Raw genomic sequence first — 6,649 nt, 5'->3', positions numbered from 1 at the left:
TCTCTTATCCGTGTTTCTATCTTTCTCTTCCTCTCCCTTCCTCTCTCTCTAAAATCAATAAAGAAAAAAATAAATAAGTTTAAAATAACACTATATAATTAGTTTTCTTTACATCTGAGTTAATATAATATCATTTATCTTGACTAATACCAAAAACAATCACTGCCATATTAACAGTTGGTAGAATTTTGTATTTGATAATCCCTCTATATCAGACAGCATTCAAATAAGTATCAGTGTAGCTTTCATTCATCAAAGAAAATATTGTATTCAAGTTCCCCAAACAAATGTGAAGTGTTATGTTGAATTTAAATAGAAGAAAAAGGCCCAGTTAAAATATGGAAACAAAGTTTTCATTTGGTGGAAGCCGAAATCAGTGCATATACTCTAATGAAAGATCTGTCCCATGTGGCATTTTCCAAGGTTTTCAGTCCACCAGGCCAAACCCTCAGCTGCCTTCACAGCCTTTGCTTTGCTTCGCCCCTTTGCTTGCTCCCGCTCTGCCTTCAGGCTTTTTCTTGGCCCCTGGTTCATCCAAACGGGGTGCTGTCCGTGCTGGACCAGAAGCCTCTTCGTTACTCTTAGCATCAGTCTCCATTTCCAGGCCACCGTTCCGTCTTTCACCACACACTGCGCTGTCTCTTCAGAATGTTCCGGGTGCACCACAGTTCTACCTCTTGAACATCTTTCATTAAAACATCAGCATCGACTTTAAGAACACGTTTAAGTCTGCCAAGTTGCTTTGGGGCGCTCTTTTTCTTTTCAGCACGCATCTTCCTTTTCCACTTACTCCGTAAGCTTTCAGCCACATTTTATCTGAATAGTTCGCACTCACAATTCACACGCTCATGACGACCGGAGTCCCACGGACACTGGAGATTTAAAAGCTACACTTGCGGCTCGTGTGGTATTTCTATCGGATATCTCTGATCTAGCCTGTAATTGCCATGATCGTAAGACAAAGGTGGTATGACCTTTGCCTTGTTTATTGCTGTGTTCCCAGAGTCCAAAACCAGCGCCTGGCACATACTGGTGCTCAGAAAATACTGACTACGTAAATGAACCTAACCACAAGGAAATACTTCATCTGGGCTCTAGCAGAAAACTGAAATCCTCCAATTATTTCTGCCAGAAAGGGATTCAATCTGGGAGAGTAAGCATGTACAGACATCATGGGAAGGGCTAGAGCAGCAGGCTCCAGACCAGACCCTCAGGAACGGTGCCCGGACAGCGCTGTAGGACCAGCCTGCCAGGGGAGCTGCCACCTCTGCCACATCATGGAGGCAGGACTAAGGAAGCTGCTCCTGGAGCTGCTGGCTCCAGAAACACATCTCTTCAAGCGTCACGTGTTAGATTAGAGCCACACCACACCGAAGGGATCTCGTCTAGTGACACATACATGGTTGCACCCTGCCTCTCGACTCCAGAAGCTGGTGCCTGGATGCTGGAACACACTGCAGAAAAACTAGCATGTTATTCTGTGCATGACACCATGCAGATGCCATGCAGGTGCAGCTCATTTAGGACCCCGCAATCACACCCAAAAACCATTATCAAGAAATCTTTCCCATCTCCCCACTCTTCTTACCAGGTCAATGCCTTCAAATTGAACATCTCTTCCTCCAGGAAGCCCTCCCTGACTTCCCCAAGACTATATTAAGTTGACTTTGCATGCATACTATATGCATTCGTGGCTCCCTTCATTAAATTCATTTATTCTAAGTGTTTATTGTCTCTCTTCCTGATAGGTTGTTAGCTCCATGGCCTGGGCTTTGCCTGTGTATTCCACATTGTCTTTTCCCCACCTAGTGGTAGATGCTAAATTCACATACATTGAATGAGTGAACACAGAGCACAGAGCATCAGAGGTGGGATTTGAATTCCTCCTTCCCCATGCCATGAACCCTCTCATAACAGCCATGTGCCCCCACAGATTCCCTACCGCCAGAGTAAGAGGAGTTAGCACACCCATCACCAGGATGCAAATGTGCCCTCTCAAGGAGGATGGCCCTGGGGCTCTTTCTAAGAAACAGGAAGGGACTATTGTCTGCACAATGATTTTCAAGAAAATGCCCTGGGCAGCGCTCTCTCCCTCAGGAGCAGGCCAGGGCATTTTCCTTTCCCACCTCTCCCCCTCCCCCCACACCCACCCCACCCACACCCCACCCCTGGGGGTTACCTTTGCCTTCCTCTCTCCAAGGGCCCTTCTTTTGCCTCTTAACCGCTTCTTTAGCCCATCTCTTCTACAGCTCACTTTTACTACCTCTGTAGCTTTCTAAACAAACTCTCTTGTAGTTTGAAAAAAGAATAAAGAAAATGCCACGGGCTATGGAGCTTCAAGCTCAGGCTGAAGACCAGCCAAGGGAAGATAGAGCCAAGAGGTTATGTGGACATGGCATGAAACACACCCAGCCAGGCTCCTGTCACCAAGGAAGAGTGGGTACTTCAGTGAGGAACTCAGGAGAGGAGGGACCATGCAAACAATGACACCCAGGAGCGGTTTCACAGCTTATGAAACTCCTTCCCAGGCATTGGCTCACTCACCATTATCACCCTTCTGCCATTATATAGAAAGGGAATCAAAATATACAAGATTAGCACTTTTTCCAAGGGCAAGTGCCAAATCCAGGTCTTGAGCCCAAGGAGCATGGCGCTGTGGTCACAACACACGCTGGAGAATCAGACAGGGCCGAGTTCCAAGTCACCTTTGGCCACACACCAGCCGGGGGTCCTTGGGCAAGTCACTCTCTGAGTCTGTGTTTTCTCATACATCAAGTGAAGACGATACCATCTCATTCACAGGGTTGTGAAAATTAAATGAAATACGCAAAGAATTTAGCTCAGCACCTTGCACAGAGTAAGGATTCAGTAATTAGTATCCAGTTATTGTTACCACTATTCCAAGTTTAAGACTTTTTTCATAATCTTAGATTGCCTTTTTATTTTTTTTCTTTATTGCTTTTAGAGAGAGAGGGAGAGAGAAAGAGAGAGAGAAACATTGATGAGAGAGAACATCGATTGGCTGCCTCCTGCACGCCCCCTACTGGGGATCGGGCCCACAACCTGGGCATGTGCCCTGACCAGGAAACAAACCGGTGACTTCTTGGTGCGTGGGTGGACACTCAACCACTGAGCCACACCGGCTGGGTTCAGATTGCCTTTTAAGTGTACAAATCTTGTTATGGTATTACTTTAAAATACTTCAGCAAAGCCAGCGTGATATGAATGAGGGAGGGGTGTTAACAAGCTTCACAAGGGGCATCCGGTCACCGAGATTAGGTATGCACACTCCAGGTCTGGTGAGCGACAGTCAACCCCAAAGACCTACTCGGAGGGCACCATAACACCTCCTCTATTTTCATGACCAGTCATCACACCCAGAGGCTTTGCGAATCCACAAGATGAATGTTAGAAATGAGTTTCTATCAGAGTACTTAATGACTTGCGAATCACAGAACCAATGTACCAAAATGACTCCATTGATAAAATTATTGGTATTTAATCTATAGAGTAAAATTCAAAATAAGTGATCTTAGAAGCACTTCCTGCCCTTAATTCATCTTAATACCAATCAATTCAGAATGAAATGCCAGTTTGATTAAGCTCCAGTTCAGAGACTATTTTGGAATCCCAGGTTTCAATCATTTTAGAATAGCTTCTCTTGTTGTGGCGGAAATTTGGTGGGTGGGAAGAGAGACTGCAGCACTCGGAGGATTAGAAAAGGACTGTTCAATGCACACCGGTGCGGCCCCGCGGAGTCACCTCCGAAGGCTGAGCCCAAGCCCGGGTTCCGGCTGCCTTTTACACATGACGAGCTTCTGGGTATTTGGGGGCTTTCTAGTTCCGCTGTAGTTTAGGCAGCTGGCAGATATAAGGGGATTACAAACGCCAGGGGCGGGGTCTCTGCACTGCCTCAGGGGTTGTCTCCGAAGGCCTGCCTTCTCACTCCCGCCTCTTGATTCTCTAGCTGCTCCTGGCTGACTTAGAGAACATCTTGGACAGGGAGTTCCCTTAGTGCCACGTGAAGAAAAGGGGCAACCATCTCTCTGACTGCTTCCTGCTGAACAAGGGCGTTGAGGGGGAGGGATGCAACAACTAGAGTTCCTCACCATCCAGAGGAGAGTAGTTGGGGGTGCACAGTTATTCCCAGGAAAATAGGTATTCTATCAGTTACCCACTTATGTACCTCAAGAATGGTTTTTCCTAGTCCTTCTAGTTGTTTTTGAATTTCCAAATTTTCCAGTTCTTTTATATCCCCCTTGAATTGATCAGTGGAAGAGGTCTCCCATATAAGATTTCAAAAGGGGAGAACCCTATCATTGCCTGAGGGGTACAACATACTCTCAGGGGAGCGAGGGACAGTATATCAGTCCAGGGAAGGTTGGTTTCTTGACATAGTTTTGCCATGGTCTGTTTAAGGGTCCAATTTATGTGTTCTACTTTCCCTGAGCTCTGGGGCCGGTAGGCCGTGTGCAAATTCCATCAGATGCCTAGAGTACAGCTAATCCTCCGAGTGATACAGCTACCTGCTGTACTATTTCTGCTCGGAAGGCTGATCCTATAGTCAATGGGCCATTGTCTGATCCTATAGTCAATGGCATTCCATATCTTGAGATGATGTCTCTCAGTAGAGCTTCGGTTACTTCTCTTGCCCTTTCCGTACATGGGGAGTAAGCTTCAACCCCACCCGAGAAAGTACAGATGTCCTCTACTGGGGCCTATTTCCGAGAAGTCGACCTCTAGATCTTCAAAGGGTGCTTGGCCGCAGTGCTGGATCCTGGTGGGCCTGGTGCAGCCTTGTCTGGCGTTGTTTTGAACGCAGAGGAGACAGCATTGGGAGACCGAGGCACAGAGGGATGGAAGTCAAGCAATCAGGTAGTACTGGCTTCATAAGGCTTCTAGGGCAAGTTTTCCCAGATGGGTGAGTTCATGTTGTTGGAGGACTAACCGATGGGCTAATTGTTCTAGCATGTAGATTCTGTGGTCTGGGAGTATCCACCACCCTTCCTTCGCTATATTCCCCTCACCCTGTTGTGCCCATTCTCCTTCCTGGGCCGTGTATTTCGGGGTTGCAGGTCCTGGAGGCAGCATGATTTTGACGGGGCTGTCTGTTCTCCTGCAGCTTGTTCAGCTGCAGCATCTGCCCGACGGTTTCCTTCTGACACTGAGTCTCTTCCCTTTGGTGTGATGACCCCTACCTCTCATCACACCAGTGGATGACCGCTACCTCTCTTGGTTCCCAGACCACCTCCAGCAATGTTAGGATTTCACCTTGGTATTTTTTTTTTTTTTTTAATCCTCACCCGAGGACATTTTCCCATTTTTTGTTCAAGTAGAGTGGGAGGGAGAGAGAGAACCAGAGAGAGAGAGAAACATCGATGTGAAAGGAACACATCGAGTGGCTGCCACCCGCACGACTGACCAGAGCCGGGGACAAACTGCAACCGAGGTACATGCCCTTAGCGGGGACCGAACCCGGGTTTCTCAGGACCACAGGCCGATGCTTTAACCACTGAGCCAAATTGGCCAGGGCTCACCTTGGTATTTTTACTCCTTTCCCCCCTGCAGTAAGGGGCCCTCTTTCCTTGTATATAGCCCCACATATATGTAGTATGGCAAAGGCACAGTGCGAGTCAGTATATGTGTTGGCCCACGAACTTGCTGAGCTCCAAGGCCCTCACCAGGGCCCATAGTTCTGCTCTTTGGGCAGCCCACCCCTCAGGGAGGCCTCGCGTCCACTCGCACAATCTGAAACTGTTGCACACTCGGCGTATACTGTGCCCTCACTCATGTGACTGCCACCATCCGTGTACAGCTGCCTCCTTGATTAGCAGTGTGGTGGCCACAAGGCCCTCAGACAGGGTGGCCGGCCTGACACAACTGGGCCACTGTCCCTGCCAAGGCCCAGACTCCTGGGTCTGGGCTCCCAGGGACGTCCTAAGGCTGGTGCCGCTGTGAGCTTGGCAAACGCTTTCTCTTTATCGGGGCCCCAGACAAGGGGCGCCTTTTCTTCTCCTTTTAGGGCCTCATATAAGGGTTTTGCAAGTTCTGGAAATCTGAATATCCATATTTGACAGAACCCTGCTGCTCCCAGGAATTCTCGAATCTGTCGCCGGGAAGTGGGAACCGGGACAGTGCAGGCTGCCTGCTCCCTCCCCGCCCCTAGCATTCGTTTGCCTTGGGGACCTTGAAGCCTAAGTCTGGCCGGTAGTCTGGGTGGAGCAGAAGTTCCTGGTTTTCCTTGCTGGCAGTCGGGGCACTCATTTTTCCACCTCCTGCATGCCCCACACTGGGGATCGGGCCCACACCTGGGCATGTACCCTGACTGGGAATCGAACCTGAGACTCTTTGGTCCATGGGCCGACGCTCTAACCGCTGAGCAAATCTGCCCAGGGCTGAGGGCAGGAAAGAGCAGCTATACCAGGCCAGGGAAAGTCACAGTAGGGAGCAGCAGATGGGGTTGGGCTCCCCAGAGCCAGTGGCCCATCCAGCCCCTCCTGGGATGTGGGTCCAGCTGGGACATGGCAGGGTGCTGAGCTGGGAGGGACTGAGGCTGTCTGGGCACCGTGTCCTTCACACCCTGGCTTTGTGGAAAGCTCCCCTCTGCAGCCTGGGGCTCAGACTAGCGCCAGGGTCAGAGGCAGAGTTT

At 49.2% G+C, this 6,649-nt stretch overlaps 1 pseudogene; it reads right to left on the bottom strand.

Annotated features, from left to right (window-relative positions):
• Positions 1–387: 387 nt before the first annotated feature.
• Positions 388–812, bottom strand: LOC118616788 (annotated as a pseudogene).
• Between the last annotated feature and the right edge of the window lie 5,837 nt (positions 813–6,649).

The sequence above is a fragment of the Molossus molossus genome, unplaced genomic scaffold (assembly GCF_014108415.1).
Source record: "Molossus molossus isolate mMolMol1 unplaced genomic scaffold, mMolMol1.p scaffold_m16_p_1, whole genome shotgun sequence".
NCBI classification, from domain to species: Eukaryota; Metazoa; Chordata; class Mammalia; order Chiroptera; family Molossidae; genus Molossus; species Molossus molossus.
Note: the sequence above shows the minus strand (reverse complement) of the source record. Positions and strands in the feature narration are given on the sequence as shown.